Raw genomic sequence first — 21,237 nt, forward strand, 5'->3', positions numbered from 1 at the left:
GCCTGCCTCTGCCTCCCGAGTGCTGGGATTAAAGGCGTGCGCCACCACTGCCCGGCCTCTGCTACTTCTTATAAACCAGCCGGAACCTATAACTGTCCCATTTCCTAAAGAGAGTGACTGTAATTGTTATCACAGTCAACTATTCTTTCAAATGTAGTATAATAATAATAAAAAAAAAACCTGCCTCCGTCAATCTTTATGTCGCCCTTCCTTCTAAAACAGATAATTTCTGGAAAATTGAAAGAAGAAAAAAAATGATTTTTCATATGCCCACATTGCCTTAAAATGAAATTGAGAGATGTTCAAATACAAGTATTTTAACTACTCTTCATAACTTGTGGGTTCCCATGTTAGTTTTGTATTCTGTATTTGAAATTTTAAACTCATGCTTATTTCTTTAGAGTTTTTATTTTATGTATATAGGTGTTTGCCTGCATATTTGTGCACCATGTGTGTGTCTGGTGCCCACAAAGGCCAGAAAAGGGCATCAGATCCCCTAGAATCAGGTTTCAGGTAGTTCCAGCTGCCGTATGTGGCTAGGAATCAAACCTGGGTCCTCTGGAAGAGCAGTCAGTGCTCTTAACCACTGGGATTTTTCTCCAGTCCTTCCTGCTTATTTTTAACTTTATAATTTTAAAACTAGAAAAATATGCTCGCTCAGTGACAATTCAAATAATGCAAAAGTTAATTTTTTTAAAGTAAAAGATTTACTAGGTCCCATCTCTGGGGAATAGCCTGAGAGTTTGTCATTAAACACAGATGTAGCAATATCTTTTGCTTTTCAGCGAACATGAAGTGCTTTTCTCATTGTCTTTCCCCTTAGCTGGCACTGCCATCCTCCCCACATACAAATAGATACAATTTAAAAATTTTATTATTATTCATTATTATTAGTGTGTGTGTGTGGTGTGTGTGTGTCTGTGTGTGTGTCTGTGTGTGTGTGGTGTGTGTGTGTCTGTGTGTGTGTCTGTGTGTGTGTATATGTGTGTGTGTATGTGTGTGTGTGCATAAATGCCAGGGCACACATGTGGAGGTCAGAGGGTAATCTCTCTCCTTCCATTGTGGGGTTTGGTGCTCCAATTAGGGTTGTCAGGTTTGTGTGGCTAGCACTTTTACCCACTGAACCATCTTGTTGGCCAATCGCATCCTTCTTAAGTATCCAGGTACTTGGTTGCATTAGGAAGTCCCCTCTTATATTAGTCAATCCTCTATTTGTGAACCTTATTATAGCTTCCATTTTTTTTTCTGATCACAAGCAATACTAATATATTTGGACGATGCACACATTAGATTTTGGCAGGTCTAGAACTCTTTTTGTAGCCTAGGCTAGAGCCTCCAACTAACAGTAATCCCCCTGCTTCTCAGTCTTCTGAGTGATGGAATCACAGGTATGATCCATCGTAGATATGCTTCTGACTAAATCTGCATCTGCCTGTGTTTCAGACCCTATATGTATCATTTATAACTGTTTCCTCACAACTCTATGTTGAAGGACCAAGAGGAAATGCAGAGGTCTCCAAAAGGAACTGCCTACCTAATTAAAGGGGAAATGTTGGTCCCTGGATGATGTTGGTGCTTTGATTCCATGATGTGGGGGCTGAATGTGCAACCTGAGACCTTTGCACAGACAGTGGCTGGGACTCAGAGCTTTAGAAGATTAACTTGGCGAATGGGCCCATAAGGAAGAACAATGAACGGTGTAGACCAACCAAGAAGAAAGCAGATGTTCACTGAGCTCTCCAATCGAGTCCCTGAGCCAGGAACTGTGTGCGCTAAATCCCCACAATCCTGGGAGGCAGGTGAAATTGTCTCCATTTTATAGATGATGACATTGAGGTTCAGTTGGTTAAACAGCATGCCAAAGTCACTCAACCAATGGTCTGTGGAGCTGAGATGTGACCTCCAGAAGGAAAATTTGGAGCTTAGGGTGTTAGCCAAATTTTTGGAAAAGGTTAAGAACGGATATTCAAAAACAATATGTACACCTTCGTGCCATCTTGGACGTCAGGTGGTTAGAATCAATTCCCAGTTCCCTCCTGTCCGCACTCGGGGGTCTAGGAACAGGTGTTGGCCACTATGGGGTGAGTTGTCCACAATGGAACAACTGCTTCAAAGGTTTGAGACCAGCCTTCACTGGATTTTAGTGGAAGCCACGGAGAAGAGGTGTCACAATGGAGTGATGGATGGGAACAGGGAAAAGATGAACCACTGGCTAAGATGGAACTTGGGCCCTTCACAGGTGGACAGAAGAAGAATGGCCGGAGGCAGGAGGCTCAGCAAGAGCTATCCAGAGAACCAGCGGGTGGGCGTCCTGAAAGCCCAAGTCTCCTTTCCAGCCAGTGCTACTGTTTCTAGTCATGGGAGGAGCATGCAGAGGCAGGGGAGAGAGGGAGGCTGGTACCCACAGGGCTGAGTACTCCACCATTCATCCTCACCCTTTTTGCCCTTTAGGACAAAACCAGATGAGAGTCAGTAAAGGGGTGTGCGTTCCAGCTGTGGCCACGCCTGCCAGGGCTGAGACCCACAGCTGCAAACCTAGAGCAGGGGCGGGAGAGGGGGTGAGACTTGGCGCTGAGCCAAGAAGGTCTGGCTTCTGGGGAGCAACGGTGACTACGTTAGGCTTCCATGAGCCCCACCCCTCAGTCCTTCTTCGCCCTCCCCCTCAGCAACGGAAAGCAGCGAGAAACGTGTTTTTATAAATAGCTCCAGCCCCAGCTGATTTGTAAATTCAGTGGGTTTTTTTGTGTCAATGACATCACCCTCCTCCCCATGGCAACCCCCGACGATATCAAAATTGCCAGGCAACGTTGGAGCTGCTCGCGCCCTAAAGGAGCAGGTCGCTGCCTGAGGATCTAATGGAGAAATCCCAAAGTGAGCTGGGGTGCACGGTGGAGGAGGGGCGCGCCGCGGCCGGGGCTACGGGGCCCTGATCAATCGGCCAGAGGAAGGCGGGAGAGGCTGCTGCTTGCTCCATAGCCTGGACACGCTGGAGGCTCCACGCCAGCTCCTCCTGAAAGCAGCGGCGGACCACAGCAGGTGGGGGGAGGGCACTGCTCTGTTCCTGACGTACCGGGAGAGCAAGCAGCCATCCAGGTGACTAAGCCGGCCCACCGTCACTGAGTCACCCACCCGCCTTGGCTTTTCTTCCTTCCCCCTTTGCATCTGATTATTTGGGGAGCTGAAAACTTGGAGGTGTACCTGAGGCCCGCCCCTTCTCTAACTCTCCCCTCCCTGCCTCGGCTTGGAAGAAGATGGAACTCGCTGGGAAGCTGCCACTACCCTCTAAGGACATGGAAGGCACGGAGGGAGCCAGAGGTGCCCAGGGAGAGACCGCAGCTGGCAGAGTACAATAGCAGACATGGTGATCAGGCTGCCCCTGTGTCCTCTGAAGGTGCTAGAAGAGAAGGGGAGTCTGGTCCACACCGACTGGAGTCCTCCTGTGCTGGCTTTGAGCTCACCTCTCAGGGGGATCTTCCTGTAAGCGTGTGGCTTCCAGGACCATTGGTATTTGGAAAGCAAGGCTGGATTGGCATAGGCAGGCCTGTGCAGGTAGGTGGCTCTGTACTGGGTGTGGACCCACGTGTGTGAGAGGGTGAGGGTGTGTCAGAGTGTATGTGCCCAGCCAGATCTGAGGACAGCGGCTGGTCAGCTGAGAGCTGGGGATGGGGGCTTGATCCTGCCTGATGCTGGGCGGGTCTAGTCTTGAATGCTTGCTGGGGAGAAGGGATTGCTCAGCAAACACATGGCCTGAGCCCACTGAAGGACAGCTGCCTGCTCAGGCAAATCCTTCCTGGGTCCACAAGACAGAGACATGGCCAGATGCAAGGTAGGAAGTGGTCCGGAGGCCTGGCCAAGCGTGGGAACTAAACTCAGAAGGCTTGGGGGTTGCAGGCCCATCGCTCCATCTTCCTGACATCCCTGGCACTCAGGGAATACCTTCCTAGCAAGCTCTTGTCACTCTCCTGTGCAGAGCTGGTCGTATGTCCCCTGCTAAGCTCATAAACACATTTAGCAAGCAGGCTACTCTCCAGGTCTCAGCTGGAGGTCACTCTGAAGTCCTGGGGTCCTCTTCCAGGCATGCCCCAGTGTGTGTCAGGCAGAGGGGTGTGGGCCCCCTGCCTCCCCCACACAACTGGCAGGCTTTCAGGCACACCGGTGAGTAAGCTGCCGCAGGGAGGGAGGTTGTGCCCACAGAGACAAGATGACACCAACCAGGAACCTTCCGGGAGAAAAGAGGCTGACAGAGACAATCGCTGAGGTTTTTCTTTTTCTTTTTTTTTTTTTTTCTTTTTTGCCTAAAGGTAGAGCAGCTTTCCGGGCTTCAGACAATCACCAGCCTGCGGTGGGAGAGGCTGAGGCCCAGTTGTCCGGAAGGAGTGCCAAGGTAAGGTCCCACTGTGGCAGCAGGCTCTGGATTCTTGAGTTGGGGACAGGGGGTCCATATATTGAGGTTGTTCCTCACCTAGAATAGAGACGCTAACTCCGTGTTCACAAAAAAAGCTGTGAGGTCCTGGACTAAAGATTCCCAAGGCGGCTTCCGGCTTGCCTCCACTCTTCAGGTGGATTTTGAAACAGCTCTGTGGGAACTGACTTCAGCCTCTGGGCTTGTTTCTGCAGTCCCTGAATTTGCTTCCTGTTTTTTCTGGACTGAGCTGGGGGCTACCAGGACTCCTTCCAAGGAGCCCTTCTCACTTGCCCCTCATGTAGTCACTCCACAAATATTTATGGCGCGTCCTCTGCCTACTGGATTCCTGCTCCCTATTGGTGTCCTTTCCCTGAACTTAACCTGGCAGATTGACTCTGAAAGTCAGCAGAAGGCCAGGGCTAGGGGCCTGCCTGGGTGTGTGTGTATGCTAGTGCTCCCCTTAGTCTTGTCTGGGCTCCCAGCCTCTGCTCAGGGTTCTTGGCTGGTAGGCTCCACCAGGCCCCAGGACCTCAGGCTCCTAAGACCCAGGCAGCACAGCCTCTGGTGTGGAATGCCAAGGTCAGAGGATCCTGCATTTCTGCTGGGGTTCGGGGTGGGGGTCTTGCCCTAAATTCTTTCTGATGGGAACTGAGTTCCCAGGGTGGGCTTGGGAGTTCATCTAGTTAAGACTGATGATTAGCCTTTGGGCCAAGAAGAGCCCCCCTCTGTGGGCAGCTGTGCACACATTTTTTTTTTTTTCTGGCGGTTAAGTCCAGGAACTCTAATGACAAGGATACCAGCGCAGTTGGCACCAAGAGCAAGCCCTTCTTGAAGTATTAGATATGGGTGGAAACTCTGAGCCCCTGCAGGGCATAGAGGAACTACATAATCTTTCCGGTGACCCCTCCCCCCACATACATATTGAGTACGTTTGGGATTTGCCAAGCATAGGGAAGGCACAGGCCAGTGGGGTTCCAGGGTGCTCTGTGTATCATTCCGCAGGATGACCAACATTGTCCCCTATCCTGGGAGACCATAGTGTGTTCTACACCTGGCTCCAGGACGAGGAAAATGAGCTGGTTCGGGAAGTGCTTCTCGCTGCCTCCCAAAAGGTGACTCTTAATTGTGGGGTCCTTCTGGTCTGCAGAGCTGAGCAGAAGCCAGTGCCCAGCTGTGGGCAGAGTGGCAGATGCTGGCAAGAGTACCCAAGTGAGCAGTGGGCCCTCAGGGAGGCAGCTGGCTTGGCCAGAGGTAAACCTGGGGCAGAAGCCAGGCCATGGGCAGATGGGAAGGCTACTAGGGGCTTCAGAGGGTTCAGTAAAGGCTCTGGGCTGGATTCTGGTCATACCTGTCTCTACGGGAGTTTTTCTGCACAGAGGACTGGCAAAGCCAGCCAAGAGATAGGCCAAGATCCTAGAAAATGGTCCTCCTTACCCATGTGACCCAAAGGGTCCTCCAATGAACTGAGTCTCCCTTGCAGAGGCAGAAAGGGTTCCTGGGAGACCTGTGGCTTGAAGCAGAGGGCTCTTCCTAGCTGCTGCCATCCAAACTCTCAGGGGAAAGAGCCAGCAGTACAGCTGGTGGTCAGATCTGGGCAGTACTAGGGTCCTGCAAACCTTATTATCAAGCATTTTGTAGACAGCCTTGAAAAAGAGCTCATTTCTGTGAGTCTTCTGGCATAAGTGCGCTAGCTAGTAGCTTGGGGCAGAGCACAGGAAATGGAAAACACCTTAGCTAAGGTTGACCTTCCTGTGTGTGTAAGCTATGTACATGACCTGGGAGGGACCCCTCCACTGACCCCTCCCCACTCCACTCCTGTCATGAGTTAGACCCTGGGTACAGGAAGGGATAAGCAGAGAATTAGTACCAAGGAGATGAAGGAGACCTTGTCTTTTCTGCTGTTCTGTTTGTTATCACAGCACAATACATACAGCTAAGTAATTGGCACATGATGGAACTTTATTGGAACTACAGTTCTGGAAACTGGGAAGTAAGTCCACAGTCAAAGGGCTGACATTTAGCAAAAGCCTTGTACTGAATGTGTCATCGCGTGGCAGAAGGCAGAAGGGCTACACACACGTCTACAGTACACCGTGACGAGGGTATTAATCCACTCACGAGGCTGGCGCCCTGGTGACCCAAACACCTCTCAACCCTGTTGCATCGGGGTGGCCAGCCGACTGTGGCCTCTGGCAGGCTGTGGGGTGCAATCAGTCCTTGTTCCTGCTCACTGGCTGGCATCTAGTGATTGCCTGGCCGCTAAGTACCAAATCCAGATGGCTGGAGTGGAAAAGAGAGAAACAGGGCCTGGGGGAGTGTGCAGGCAGTAGAAGGATAAAGAGAGAAGTTTGGGGTCAAGGCCACGAGAAACCAGCTGAGCCGCAGAACCAGGTTGCAGCTGGGTGGTTTTGTCCTCTGCTGGGCCCTAGTCTCATCCCTGAAGTTGTCACCCATGAGTCACCCATTCCAAATACTTTATGAACTTGAGCCACTCCTGAACTAGAACTTCACCAAGTACCCCCTACTAAAACAAACAAACAATAAAACAACCCTATGTTATGAGTGAACACTATCAGAGGAGGCAACCCTTACCTCCAGGTACAGGCAAAGAGTGCTCAGGAATAAGTCAGTCAGACCTCGGATGGTGTCACTGTGCAGTGAGGAGCGCGTACCAGGCCTGCATTGCTGCTTCTGGTAACTTGGGTGAATTATTTCATGTCTCTTCTCCATTTCAGCTTCCTCTCCTGACCGCAGAGATAATTAGCACCTGTGGGCTAGGGCTGTTGAGTGGGTAACCATGATGGTTCTGCCGAGACCATCAGAGGGGCAAGGTGCTGGCAGGAAGAGACCCACCTTATTTAGGGGACCCGAGAGAGGCTTGCTGGGTGACTGTGGAAAACACCCCCCTGAGAGAAGCCGAGGCATCACAACGCTGATGGACCCAGGGCCAAGAGAGCTGGGGAGAAAGCAATACCAGATCCGTTTGCCCCTGGAGCTGATTGTGTGCTCAGGCCCTTTAAGGATCCCCAGGCGACTGGTAACAGTCCCTTCTGAGGTACAGGGTTGAGGGTCCTGAGGATTTGGAGTGGGTTGTGCCCATGGAAGGGATGGAGAGGCGAAGTGGCCAAGTTCCACTCCTCTCTGGGCCTGACATCTTTTCTCACAGTGGTGGCTGCTGTTTTTTTAAGAGCTGTGTACTCACCAGCCCCACCTGAAGCGCAAAGCTTGAAGCATGCAGAGAGGACCACTCTGACCAGTGACGAGATACTCAATCCCAAAGACTTTTTAAACTTTTCTTACCAAATGGTAATTCGTCATAGTAATTTAGAAAATGTAGCACCCTGTTCTGATTTCACCCAGACCACGATAGGTTTTTGTAGGCTGGGAGAAGTCATGTAAGTGTCCTCTCTGGACAAGAGGCCGAAGGACCTCAGTCCCAGCAAAGGAACTCTCATATGGGTCAGTAACATCTACCAAAGCTCGTTATGGCACTGTTGCAGTGCAGAGACCCAAGAATTTACAGAGGGACGCTGATGACCATTTTTGGACAATTGGGACTTTCCTGGGGCATGGATTTCTGCTAAAGTCCTATTTGATCAGCAAATCAGACATTGCTGTCCTGGGATGTATCTCTGGCTAAGGAGGAAGCATTGTGGCTGGGTCTTACCTCCTGACTTCAGGCTGCCCAGAGCTTGGAAAGGCTTCCCTGAGCACTCAGGAAGAGGAAGAGCAGAAACCTCAAGTCAGCTATGATTGCTCTGGCCTCTGATCCTCGGTGCAGCAGGAGCCCAGCCCACTCTCCCCTAGGGCAAATAGCAGCAAACCGCTGCCTGCGTGGCACAGGGACTCCCAAAAATCAAGGCAACAGCAGAGTTAAAACCAGGAGGACTGGTTCTGGAGTTTGGTTTCCTGGCCTGGAGCATCTCCAGCTCCATTTGTTTTCTTTCAGCTTCAAATGAGGCATCCTTTGAAACTGTGCAAGAAAGAACTGAGGTAGAAGGAGCTAGGGGACCACAGCCACACGGCCAGGCCAGAGTACGCATTGCCCAGAAGAGGAAGGGACCACCCATAAATGAGTTGGCCCTCTTCGATGCTGCCGCACCTTCAAGAAAAAGGAGGTTCTCTCACAGGGCTTAGTTCTATTCTCATTGATTTATAGGTGAAAGCAAGCTCAGAGAGAAAAAGCGGATCCTGAGGTCACCCAGCTAATTAGAAACCCCACCTCCCTTGACCAGCAGCAGGCAAGAATGGCCCGTAGCTTGATGATTTCGGGAGAGGTGGCTCAGCCGGACAGTGTGAGGCTGCGCAGGTCCCTTTGCCTCCTCTGGGCATGAGGGTCTCACAAGGGCCTGTGCTCTGCCATCTGCATTCTGCTCAGCGTGGAGCTTCAGTCTGGCCTGTGCTTATGAACCAAGTCTTCCCCAAGGACAGACATCATTCCTGACACTAGGCCACTGACCAATAAACAGATCTAACTAATCTGTAAATGGATTGATTCAAGTTCTGTGTGTCCCAGGTAGTATCACAGGCTGAGAATGCCTTAGGCCACGAAGGGGGCAGAGATGGGTGGATCTGGAAGTGAGAGAGTTTGGGCAGAAGGAAGAGAAGGCGTATGGAGAGAGGTATCTCAGATCGCCTTTTCACCAGTATGTATTTTCCTTTCCAGCAAGGAGTGTGTGTGTGTGTGTGCGCGCGCATGCACACATGCACACACATGCGCGTGGGTGCTATATGTTGGTGTGCTCAACAGAGTACGGACCCATGAGGAGGCCAGAGGTTGACAGTAGTGTCTTCCTCAATTACTTCTCTACTTGATTTTTATAGAGATTTAATTTTATATGTATGTGTCTGTGTATGCCGACGCCATGTGTGCGTACATGCCAATGGAGGCCAGAAGAGAGGGGTGGATCCTCTGGAGCTGGACTTACAGGCAGTGCTGAGCCACATGATGCGGGTGCTGGGAACTGAACTTGGGTCTTCTGGAGCCCGGAGCTCACTATTTCACCTGGCCAGAGAGCCCTGGCGGTCTGTCTCCTGTTCACCCCAAGAGCTGGAGATGTACTCTGTGCTTGCCTTAGCTAGCTGGCTTTTTGATGTGGTTTCTGGTGGGGGAGAAAGTATGGATTCAGGTTCTCATACTTACACTGCATGGACTTTGCCTACTGAGCCATTTCTTTAGACCTGAGGAAGGAATGCAAGTATGTAGCTGTCACCCTTAGAGGTCAGTTCCCAGGAGGAGGAGGAGGGTGGTCCCATGTCAGCAGATCCGAGACAGGCAAGAAGACTTTAGGGTAGAACTTCTTGGAAGGAAATGTCCAATGTCCAGAAAAGAGGGGTGAAGCAGAAGTGTTAGCCTATGTGAGAGGTGGAGCCAGACTCACAGAAGTGGAGCAGGAAAAGCAGATATTCAGGACTCTATGGAAGCATGTAAGAGAAATGTGGGGGGCACCTCCTGGCCATCCACCAGCTAAACAGGGGCCCAGGAATGGGTGTGGTGATGGTGTGATCAGGACCCACCCTGTCAATGTTCACAGGAATATCCCAGTAAGCAAGCAGGAGCTTTGCCCACTGGAAAAGGAAATACCCAGAGAACAGGTAAGCACAGACCTGTCAAGTGGCAGTTAAGCAAACCATGTCTTCAAATATCAACCCAGTGGGCCAGAGCGCCCTAGACCCCACACCGCGCAGACCCTGTGGTGTGCATGCAATTACACCTACGTATGGTCTTCTCTTCCAATAGTTGGGATGGTACTTGATTTTGGGGGGGGCAACATCATACTCCCTCAGAAGCTTTGGTCCTCATCTGGCCAGGCACAGGTTTCCCCCACCCCCATACCATTGCCATCTGTCCCTCCCTGAAAGTCAGACCCAAGGATGCCACAGTCGTAACCCTGCCCCAACCTCAGACCTGGGGCAACAGAGAGAAAGAGGATAATGGAGGGGGTCTATTCAAGGGGGCTTCCAGCTGTTAGTTCAGCCAGTAGCAGTGGTAGTCAGAGAGCTGAAGTGACAGCCAAAGGCATTGGATGGAACTTTGGGGGCCATTACAAGTAGAGCCCGCAAAGCAATTGTGGCAAGAAGATATTAAATGAATCTATCATGCCTCTACGGCAAGAGTCCTTGCTGTAGAGACAGCTTTGCTCCCAAGCCTTCCCAGGCTGGCTCAGCTCATCATCCATGTACCCGGGAAGAGTGCCATGGTCTGCAGAGAGGCCTGTGTTCCTGCACGGCTCATCTTGAGATATCAGACCCCCTTGGGAATGTCTGGCTAGCCGAACCCCCTCCCCATGCCAGTTTTTATTTGGGAGACAGTCTAGAAAGGGTCAGAATTTGAGAAAAAACAGCCAGAAAGAGACTGTTGTGGATGAGGCTGTCTCCTTCTGCTGAGGCCAGCATACAACTGAGCTCTTATTCCATCATCAGATGGATGAGTGGTCCCATCAGGTGGGCACCCATGCACTTTCCCAGCCCCAACTAGACCCCAGGTAGGGCCAGGGTTCTTTTTCTGGGCAATGACATAGATAGATCTGTTGAATCATTTGAGTATCAGCAGGCAGTAACTTTATCTTCTGGAAGAATCCTGGGATTCTGCTCTGCAGCAAACCACAATGGACTTGACTGCTCTTTATGGAAGGTGTGTGGATACACTCTGTGTGTGTGTGTGTGTGTGTGTGTGTGTGTGTGGTGTGTTTAGCCTCCTTGCCTCTTTATCAACTGTGTTCCCTCTGTTTGGAGGTACCAGTCCTAAGGACCCCTTTACCCTAACGCTCATCACTTTACCTTCCCAAGGGAAGAGAGCAAAGTTTCCCCATTATCTACATCAAGAAACCAAAACTGAGGTCGTGATAAACATCTATAAAGTCCAAGGGGCTCTAGTCCTGCAGGAATCCATGATTTCTACAGCTAGACCCTGTCTGCCTCCTCTTGCAGGCGGGCCCAAGGTTCTCCTCCAACTCATGCTGCCAGCCCTTGGAGATATGCCCTGGGCTCTTGCCCCATCAGCAAATGAGTATTGTCTGCCACGGAGAGGCATTGGCCAGGACCAACCCCAGAGCAGAAAGAGACAGGTGTGGAACATCCTAGAATCGAGGAGTGAAAGCAGAAATCCTCCAAAGAGTGCCCACTTCTGGGGCAGGGAATTGCGGGAGCTCCTCTTCCCACTGCCTGGAGTGTTGGCTGCCTGCCTCCCCAGCAGCCTCTGAATGTGAGACTCAGGTTGTCAGGCCCCTTTCAGTCTGTGATGGACAGACAGCTTGAGGAGGATCTGCAGGCAGGGTGCTGACTCATGACCATTGAAACCTAGTACTTGGTTTCTCACAGGGGATTTTGTGACCACTTTAGCCTTGCATATACGGTAGTCCTCACGCCCTACTCAGATCTGGAGTGGAAATATCCCAGGCACCAGACTCACCCTTCCTGCAGAGTGGTGTAAGCTGGCCTCTTTCCACTGCCAACTGTGCAGACTGCTCTTGGCCTCAGGGACTTCTGAACTTCAGGTTAAGAGAACTCACGGGGAGTCGTATGAGTGTGACACCTCCACTCATACCGGCTTAGGCCACAGGCTGCTGTGCAGGACACCACAGCTATGCGCCTTATGTACAATGCTGGTTCTCATGGTTCTGGAAGTAACCGGCTTAGGCCACAGGCTGCTGTGCAGGACACCACAGCTATGCGCCTTATATACAATGCTGGTTCTCACGGTTCTGGAAGCTCAGAAGTCGAAGGTTAGGATGCCGGGAAATCTGGTGTTTAGTGAAGGCCCATGTCCTGGTTTATGAGTGGTTGTCTTTTTACAATACCATCTAGATACTGGGGCTAACTCTGGGGCTGCTTGTGTAGAACACTAATCCCATTCATGAGGTTTATGGTTTTTTTGTTTGTTTTGTTTTGTTTGTTTGTTTGTTTGTTTTTAGAGTACAAAGCCCATGCTCTGGCAGCTCCAACAAGCTAAGCTCAGTCACCTCGCTGGTAATGCCAATTAAAAAAAAGAAGTAGTGGGGATTGGGAGTGGGGCAAAAAAATATCTATTCAATATGGTCACATAGGGAAGAGGAACAAAAGAAGGGATTCAGTGACACCCCCCCACCCCCCCCACCCCCCGCAAGTCCATCTTCAGGAGCGCTAGCAGGTTTAGCTTTAAATAGAGGACAGGAAGTCTGTATAACTCCCTAGTCCTAGGCAAGGTGTGGTTCTACCTTTAGGTGCCCATCTTTGTCTCAGCCATATCCTGCGAGGTGGGTGGATAGGCTGTCAGAAGTCTGTGAAGTCCCTTCCTGGGAGGCAAGTTCTGGCTGGCACCAGAGCTTCAGCTTATCCCTTCCCTTAGAAAGGAATTCAAGCAGAAAATCATGATTCTTTGTGGTTCGCTATCTCATAGATTGCATACCTCGAAGGGAGGGGCGCAAGTGTTTCTCATTTTAGAATATTTCCCTGCTAACCTGGAGAGATATTTTGTCCTTGGTGGGTGCTTGTTTGTTTCTGGAGACAGTTTCTCTGTGCAGCCCTGGCTGGCTGTCCTGGAACTCTCTCTGTAGACCAGACTGGCCTGGAACTCACAGAGATTCGCCTGCCTCTCCTTGGGGGGGGGGGGGGCTGGAGTTAACTACCACCACGGTAGTTACAACGGGCCTTAAGGTGCTAACCACCTCTGATACCTTGTCTCCTAATAAACTTCTCATATTGGTGATAGATCTCAACATAGGGATGGGTAAGCATGTGCATGGGTGTGGGGGACCCATGCATTTGCGTTACAGCAGGAATTAGTCCTTTCTTAGTCACCCTGTACCTCAGTTTCAATCACCTGTAAAGTAATAATAATGCTATGTTAGTAACTTCCACCAGGGTTGTTTTGCAGACAGAGTGAGGCAGGCAGCATAAGCTCTTAGCTTACACCTCAGGGCTCCACCCACAGGAAGCATTCAGAAACTGGAGGTGTGATTACTCCTGATAGGGGAGAAGGGGCGTCCACAGATAGGAAACTACAGTGAGCAAGGGAGCTTGTTAGCAAGCTCCTGGTTCCCAGGAAGCTTTTCAAGTCCTGAAGAGAAAGGTGCAGAGACGGATAATGTGTTTATATTTCTAAACCACAAGTTGATCTATATCTTTTCTCTTTGGCCCTAACCTGGGCGCCCAGCCCTGGCGGTACCAGTCAGATGTTAAAACAGGCCCGACAGCCACTGGCTGAGATTGAATTGGGAAGTACTCACCCCACCCTATGTGCCATCCTGAGGCCCTTGAAGACTGTGCTGGCTGGCCGGCTGGCCAATACTCCAAGAGTCTGTGTTTTTCTCCAAGGCCTGATGTGTGGATGGCAGTACATGAACTCCCTTGGCAACAGACCTATGCCAGAGACCAAGTCTCCTCAAGGGAGCGCAGCGCCTGGCGTCCCATATCCTTGGCTCCACGGTGGAGGAAACAGGCCCAGGGCAAGGTGTGTGCACACTGGAGGCAACGCTGTCCTTCCGACTGTTGCTAGGACTTTCCTGCTTTCTCCTCCGAGGCAGGGTTGAGCTGGGCACGGATCAGTGTAGCCCAGAGAAGAGGGAAAGGCACAAGCCAGAATCAGCCACTCAGTCTGTCCTGCATATCCCAGTCATCCCAACCGACAGGGCATCATCCAACCCAGTGAGCTGAACCGTGGGTAGAAGCAGCGGAAAAAGGAAAATATAGAAACAGGACTTGATGTGGTGAGTGTCCCCTAGTGTAGCTGTGTACTGAGATGGAAAGTTTTCTCTAGGAAAGCTTACTGATAATCTGGTTTGGTTAGCTTCATCGATGGAGGAGTCATTACCTGCTTGGTCCATCTTGTTTGGGAGGCCCTGCCTTTCATGAGGCCTCAGGCCCCAGTTCAGCTTCCATGGGTGGAGGAGAGTCCCGGTGTTTTCTAAATCTATTCCCTGTAAGAAAAGGATGAAACTTGGTTAATAACTACTCTGGGATGTGTCGACCTTGGTTCAAACCAAATTAGGTACTAGTTGATTCCTGGTAATATGCTAATGTTTATATTTTATTGTAGTTTAACAATTCAAATTAATGCTTAGAGCTATGGTTTGGGCATAAAAACATTTTACTAAAAGATGGTAATTCACATGTACACTTGTGGATCAGTAAAAAGTAATTTAGGGTGTTGATTCTAGATTCAATGCTACATTTCCTTCCAACTTTGGTTTGCAGTTCATTTCAAATCCACAGCAACCAATCTCCCCCCTCTCTCTACACAGCACAACCTCCTTGCCAATGTCAGGCAAGTACCTAGGCCCCGGGGTGACTGATCTATGGGGAAGCCATATTTGTGTCACTTCAAGGAACTCAGGAAGCTTCCTGGCTGGCCAAGAGGGAAGGGCTTTGCTCATATGTCCAGAGAAAAGAGAATCACTTAGGAAAGACTCAGAGAGGAGAAAGGGGAGACAGAGCAAGGAGCGAACAGACATGGAATGTACATATGTGTGGGTCTGGGAGAACCCGTGATCAGCTGCCGAAGCTTCCGCGCCCCCTTCCACAGCACACAAGGCTGGCACCATTGCCTTCTCCAGTACAATGAGGGTATGGAGATCTGAGGTGCACGATAGGTTTAGAGTTTTGTGGGGCTGTCGAATTCCCATAGATCATCTTTATTCAGGTTGATGGGAGCCCTAGAGTAAACTCCAGGGGAGCAACCAGGCCCACAGGGTGGTGACTTATGCGGAGACAGCACCAATACGGCTAAAGGAGCCCTAAAATAAACTCCAGGGAAGCAACCGAGCCCACACTGCAGGCGACTTATCCAGAAACAGCACCCACATGGCTAAAGAATCAGTGAACAAAAATGAGTGGCGAACATGATGTCAATGAAAAACCAAATTTGAGATACCCAGCAATGGTGGCAAAAGAAACAGTCCTGTACTGCTCGGTGTCTTGTGTCCCCTGTCTGTGACTGACACCAGCAGCCACCTAGCCCGTATATGAAGCAGCCATTTGGGTTCCAGATGTCAGCATTTCTAAGCTAGAATCCCTTCAGCCCTCAGCGAGTAAAGTTCTCTCCAAGGGTCCAAGTGAAAGACAGCAAAGGTCTTTCTTTTCCTTGTTTGGGGAGGAGACAGACAGGTGGCCACTGCCCCTCCCTCAAACCAGGTAGAGGGCTCTGTCCCGCTGGAACTTCATCGTCCAGTTTCTGGGTGCCACGCTGCTGGAAGCGATCTCTACCCCCTCAAAATCCCTTTTCTGTGATCTTAAAACCACAGAAAGTTCTCAGGAGTAAGTCAGGGTGACAAGGAAATATCGGAATTCCTTTATATCCTGCTCTCTTGCCTGCACAAGGACCCGGGAAGTCGCAGGGCGGGGGAACTTGTCCAGACTTGGCAAGCAAGTCAAGGTGCCCGGTTTCAGGACTCCGGATCGGGCCCTGAGAGATGTGCGAATGGACACAGGTTTTGCAGAGTGGGCTCAGAATCCCAAAGTAGGCGTCTGCGAGCAAAGGCACGAGTTGATTGCTCAACAGCCGCTCAGATGATAATTCAGACCCTGGCTTTGGTGCCGCGGGGAGGTCGCGGCAGGCAGGCCGTGGTCGGCGGGGCTGGAGGGAGGCGGTGGGCACGCTTTCGGTCCTTAGGCCGATCCCGGAGTCCTTGCGCCCCCAGCGATCTCTCCGGAGCTCCCGCGCTCTGGGCGTCCCACCTGAAGCCACACCCTGCAGTCCAACTCCGCGCCAGGTGAAGCGGGCGCCGCACCGACGTGCCGCGGCCCCTCCTTGCCGTGCCCGCGCCGAGGTCCCTCCCGCGGAGGGCGGGCCCGGCTCCTGAGGCCTCTCGGGGCTCTCCGCGGCTTCCCGCTTGGCAGGTGGGTGCCCCGGGCGCCGCGATGGGTCAGGGATTCCGGGACCGGAGCGGGGATCAGGACTCCCCAGGGGACTGGCTGGACTGCTCGTGCCCCGGGTTCTCAGTCACCGAAGTTTAGGGGCCCTTGGGTGCTGGCTCGCGGACTCGGCGACCCACCTCCGCGTGAGCGCCGCGCAGGACGGAGCGTGCAGGGACACTGGCGACCTCGGAAGCGGCGCTGCGCCTCCCCTCCCCCACCCTCGCTAGCCCCACGGTCTGCAGTTCAGCAGGCACCCGAGTTCGTTCGAGGAGGGGTGCGGTTCCCAACGTCCTGGACTCCAGCCAGTGGCAGAATCTGCAGGGACACTTAATTACATTGATCACCGTGTGCTTCTCCCTTAGGCCGGCAGAGGAAGGTCCTGGGATCTTCCCTCCCCTTCGTGCTCTAGAGAGCTGACTGAAGAATAGTGAAAGGCGAGGAGAGAAGGCCACAGGAGGTGAGTGAGGGGCCTTCTGCTCCAGACTTTCCGGGGAGGTAGGTTGGGAGGGACAGCGGGAGGGCAAGGAGCCCCCTTCCATGTACTGTTAGACAGTGCCAGTGACCCAGGGAGGTGCCATTTCTCAATCCATAGAGCGTGCCTGATAAGTCATTTGCAAGCTCTTCCAGCACATGGTAGGCCACCGCGGCTTCAAATGGACCGCCCAGTCTGGCCCAGCCTCTGATGTCATTAGGTTTGATAACCAGCTGAACAAGGCAGTATCCCATAGCCCAGGTTCACAGAATGCATGCTTAGGAAGAGGCCCCAGGCAAGGAGGACAGCAAACCTAAGTTTGTGCTGCCCAGTGCAGGAAACCCTGCTAAATATTCCAGCTCTTCCCACACTCAGGGAGTAGCATTCGGTTTGGGGTCCGCTACTGGGATCACTAGGAACTAAGGCACAGAGTTCCTGGGATGTAAGCTATATCCTCTGTATTTTGCCGTATTCTAGTGCTTTTTAGATTCTTCTGGTTTGTTTTTCTATGCGAAGCTGGGGAGGGCTCCCCAGTCCATTTCTGCCTATTTTACACTTGCTGTGTATAGGACAGAGGGCTGAGAACGCATCGGTTGAGACCCAAATGGAGGTGGGTTCAGACCTCCACTTGACTGTTGACTGTAAATGTCTGTAAAGTGGGGTTCAGTGTAAAGTGGGGGTGATAATGCCGCCCTCCTAGGATAGCTGAAATGTGAAACTGGAATGGTTTACGACCAACAGCTTAGGAGGCCACCTCACCAGCCTCCGCCTACAAGAGTTTAAGCTACTTTGAGCTGGGGACTTTTGAGAACAGAGTGGTCCACTTGGCAAGATTATTATTGTTTTTTTCTGAGGGTAGTCAGACACAAAACCAAAGCAGAGGGTCTAAGGCAGGTAAGTCACAGGAGATTCTAACCTGCCACCTCTAGCATGGGGAAAGGGACCATTTCTGGAAGGAAACCCAACTTGACAGATGAACAGGAGGAACACCTGTACACGCTACATGCATTCTCCCGTGTTCGTGGCCTGACCTGAGATATTGTTTCCTTGGGTACTTCTGGGACACTAGGAGACTTTGACTTGTGGCTCCTGAGACCATCAAGGTAGCTGTGGGATAGGACAGGCTGTTTGCTGTCCCTGGGCGCTCCTCATGGTGGGGGAGCTTGGAATTGGAGAGACTTTGTATCCCACCTTACCATGTACAATTAAGGAGAGATTTTTTTTCCAAGCCTCAATTTCTCTACCTGTAAAATGGAGCCCAGAATAACTGTACCAACCATTAGATTCAAGAATCAAAAGCACCTAGGACAGCACCTGGCACATGGCAGGCATTACACGTGTACCCTCTCTTTCTTCCTTTTCCTGATGCTCACCATAGGACCAATAGTGGGGCATGGTGGCATATGACTTTAATCTCAACGATTGGGGGAGGGGGGCAGAGCAGGAGGATCTCTGTGAGTTTAAGGCCAGCCTGGTCTACATAGTGAAAACAGGACAGGAAAAGAAAAAATAAATAAATAGAAAGGTCCAGCAAAGCTGGCTCTGCCTATCTCACGGTGGTTTTGAGCATAAAGCAAGGAGGTGAAAACAGATCTGGAAAGTTAAGGACTACAGAAATGTAAAGTCGTCTTGTGGCCGAGAGCTGCTGATGTTCTTCTGGAAAGGTTCTGAGGATCAGGGCTTCTACACGAAGTCAGTTGAAATAGGACAGCAAGAAGGGCCCTGGCCTGTAGCGCTCTTAGGAATGTCGCTCATCAGCCACCTTAGCGCCCCGTGCCCAGGCCAGCCCATTGCTGTTCTCCAGAAGCAGCATGGGAAAGGACTGGGTTTCTAGGTACAGCCACAGAGGTCAGAGGGCTGGGCTGCTGTGAGCAGCTGCTGGACCACAGCACTGTTAGAACGGGCTGGAACTGGGCCCAGACAAGACCCAGGTCAATATTGACTATCCTCAGCTGGCTAGCCTGCTCCTCGGCCTCTCCTTCAGCGGGAGTGTTGACATAAGCTACTGAATGAGCTTCATCGTCGTATTCTTTGAATGAACACCCCAGTATTCTTCCCCTGGCATTCTCTGGGGCCTGTGGTGTGGGAATGGTATCATCTCCCTGGGTCACACAAATGGGGTAACAGAACCTCTCTGTCCTGCTTAGTTCTCTGAGGCCTTCGACCCCTCAACACTGTGGCCCTAGGCAGCTCCACAGAGCCAGAAGGCCACAGAGTCAAGGGCCCTGGTTACAGGTAGCAATAGCATAAAGCAGGTGAAACTTCCTCCTGTGTGGTTTGGGAAGTCAGAATAGGGTGCTGGGGTGGGGGTGGGGGGCGACCTCGTGTGTCTCTTGGGGCATGTGAAGAGAAACACATGGGGGCCTGGACCCTTGTGGGGACTGAACAGTGAGGGGACCAGACAGGCCTTGGGGAGGGACAGCAGCTCCCTGTTGCTGACCATGTTTAAACAGAGTACAACCAGGCTCCTCTTGGGGATGTCACGGGGATGGAAATCTGGACAGAGGTAGAGGAACAGGTCAGAGGTTCCATGGAGCAGACAGCTTTTCCTCTGGGGCAGGCTAACTCATACATACCAGTGTCTCCTTGGAAGGAACAAGTTTAGCATTCCCAAAAGTGAAGTCTTGTTTCCCAGGGTGTGCAGAGTCGGGAGTGGCTGGGACATAATAAATGATATCATTTGACATTTAGCAAACTCCAGAGAGTCAAGGCTGAGAAAATCCTCCTGGCCAACGAGACATCTTCTGTTCACAGAAATTTCTAATCAGGGGTGGGAGGCTGATGAGTCCCGCAATTCCTCCTAGAGGAGAGGGGTGACGGGCCCACTGTGAATTACAAGGAAGCCATTCCATAGGCCTACTGTCGATGTCGGTGTTGGGGCCCAGCTCTGCGGGGAGGCAGAGTCCTCTATAGGCCACACCAGGCCCAGTAGTGGCAATGAGAGGAACATTTCTAAGCTCTTTAGCGTCCAGGAAAGTCGCCTCTGCCTTGTGGTACCATTTTAAAGTAGGTCCTTCCTCAGGAATCACTACTTGGGTGGGACGGGGTCCTGGTGACTGAGCAAAGCCACGTTCACCTCAGGGTCTAGAACAGACTCCAAGCTGCTATACTTAGGCAAGTAATCTGGTCTTTGTGGCCAAATAATTCCTCGCCCCCATGACAGAGTAAGAGTAAACACTTCTCCTCACAGACCGCTGCATAAGTGTCACGTATGTGACATGCTCAGCCTGGAGCCGGTACGTCAACGAGACTCTCCTTGAGGGATTCTTACTAAATCACCCTAAAGCTCCCTGAGGAAGGACGGTTACTCTTCCTGACAGGCTGAGGGGAATGAATTCCTTCTCTTGTCAGCAACAGACACAAGGGCTGAGACCTAAATATTAGGTCAAGGCCGCAGACCCCAAGGTCCCTGCTGAGCCGCAGGGCCCTAGACGTGAGCTGATAAGCTCACCCTGAGCTTTCTTGTGAGGAAGCTGGGACCTTACTCCTCTCTACATCGGGGGCACCTGAGCTGGGGGGTCCTCCACTGTTCTGTGAACCAGACTCCCAGAAATGGCAGGGATCCCACCAGCCTCATCCCCACATCCCAGAGTTTGCTTGTATAAGTAACCTAGCAGAACTGAATCCAGTTTCCTTCCCAGGAGTTGCACACCGGTGCCTCGCCATACGCTTTTTCTCAGCCTGTGGTCCATTCTCGGAATCCCTTTAGCGAGCTAAGCATGCTTTCCTTGAAAGGCATTCAAGGTGTGGAAGCCACAAATCATCCAAAGCTGGGTGTGGCAGGGTAAGGTGGGTGACCACATTGGACCCTCGCTCCTGGTGAAAAGCAGGGCTGACAGGAGAAGAACTAACATTCAAGATAGGCCCCGAAGGGGATTCTCAAATCGCAGAGCACAGGAGACAGATGTACACCCCAAGGGCTCTGCTGTAAGGTCTGTGTCTGTCTCTGGCCTCTATTGTTTTGCCCTGGGTCTGTGAGGAGCCAGCATGCAGGCTGGCTATCTTCCCTTCTCCAGTAGCAGCAGGAGAGGGTGACCCTCTCACCCTCTAAGTGGATACCTGACCTGTTTTCCCTTGTCCCTGTGGAATGGTGGCATCAAACATGGAACCCTGTCCACTGACTTGTGAGCCAACTCTCCTGTTGCCTCCCCCTTCCCCAGGGCCTTTGTTTGTCGTACACGCCAGACCCTGGTCATCAAAGCCCCCAATGCAACCTTTTTAAAACATTTTGCCCTTCCCTTACAGAATACAAGACATACTGGTTCCATATAAGGTAAGGGTCAGCCTACACGTTAGAAGAGCCCTGCTTACCGGGGCTGACTCAGACAAGCACCAGGTCAGGTAGAGGGAAGAGAAGGCCCGTCCCTCTCACTTTAGACTTCCATGAATTCTCTTTAGGCTGTTAGCTGGGCCCGGTTTCCTGCTGGTGAAGACCTCCAAGAAGGAGCTCATTAGCAGAGCATGCCCACAGTGCAGAGGGGACACAGGGACAGCACTGCCCACAGTGCAGAGGGGACACAGGGACAGC

General features: G+C 51.6%; 1 protein-coding gene across 1 annotated transcript in view; it reads left to right on the forward strand.

The window, feature by feature from the left end:
- Positions 1–2,641: 2,641 nt before the first annotated feature.
- The window catches only part of Pak6 (p21 (RAC1) activated kinase 6), a 33,885-nt gene continuing 15,289 nt past the window's right edge, over positions 2,642–21,237 (forward strand). Inside the window, exons 1-3 of the mRNA XM_005364247.2 lie at positions 2,642–3,549; positions 4,302–4,384; positions 16,600–16,694. The gene's annotated coding sequence lies outside the window, so the exon portion shown is untranslated. The remainder of the gene's footprint in view (positions 3,550–4,301; positions 4,385–16,599; positions 16,695–21,237) is intronic.

The sequence above is a fragment of the Microtus ochrogaster genome (assembly GCF_000317375.1).
Source record: "Microtus ochrogaster isolate Prairie Vole_2 chromosome 14 unlocalized genomic scaffold, MicOch1.0 chr14_random_1, whole genome shotgun sequence".
In the NCBI taxonomy this organism is placed as follows: Eukaryota; Metazoa; Chordata; class Mammalia; order Rodentia; family Cricetidae; genus Microtus; species Microtus ochrogaster.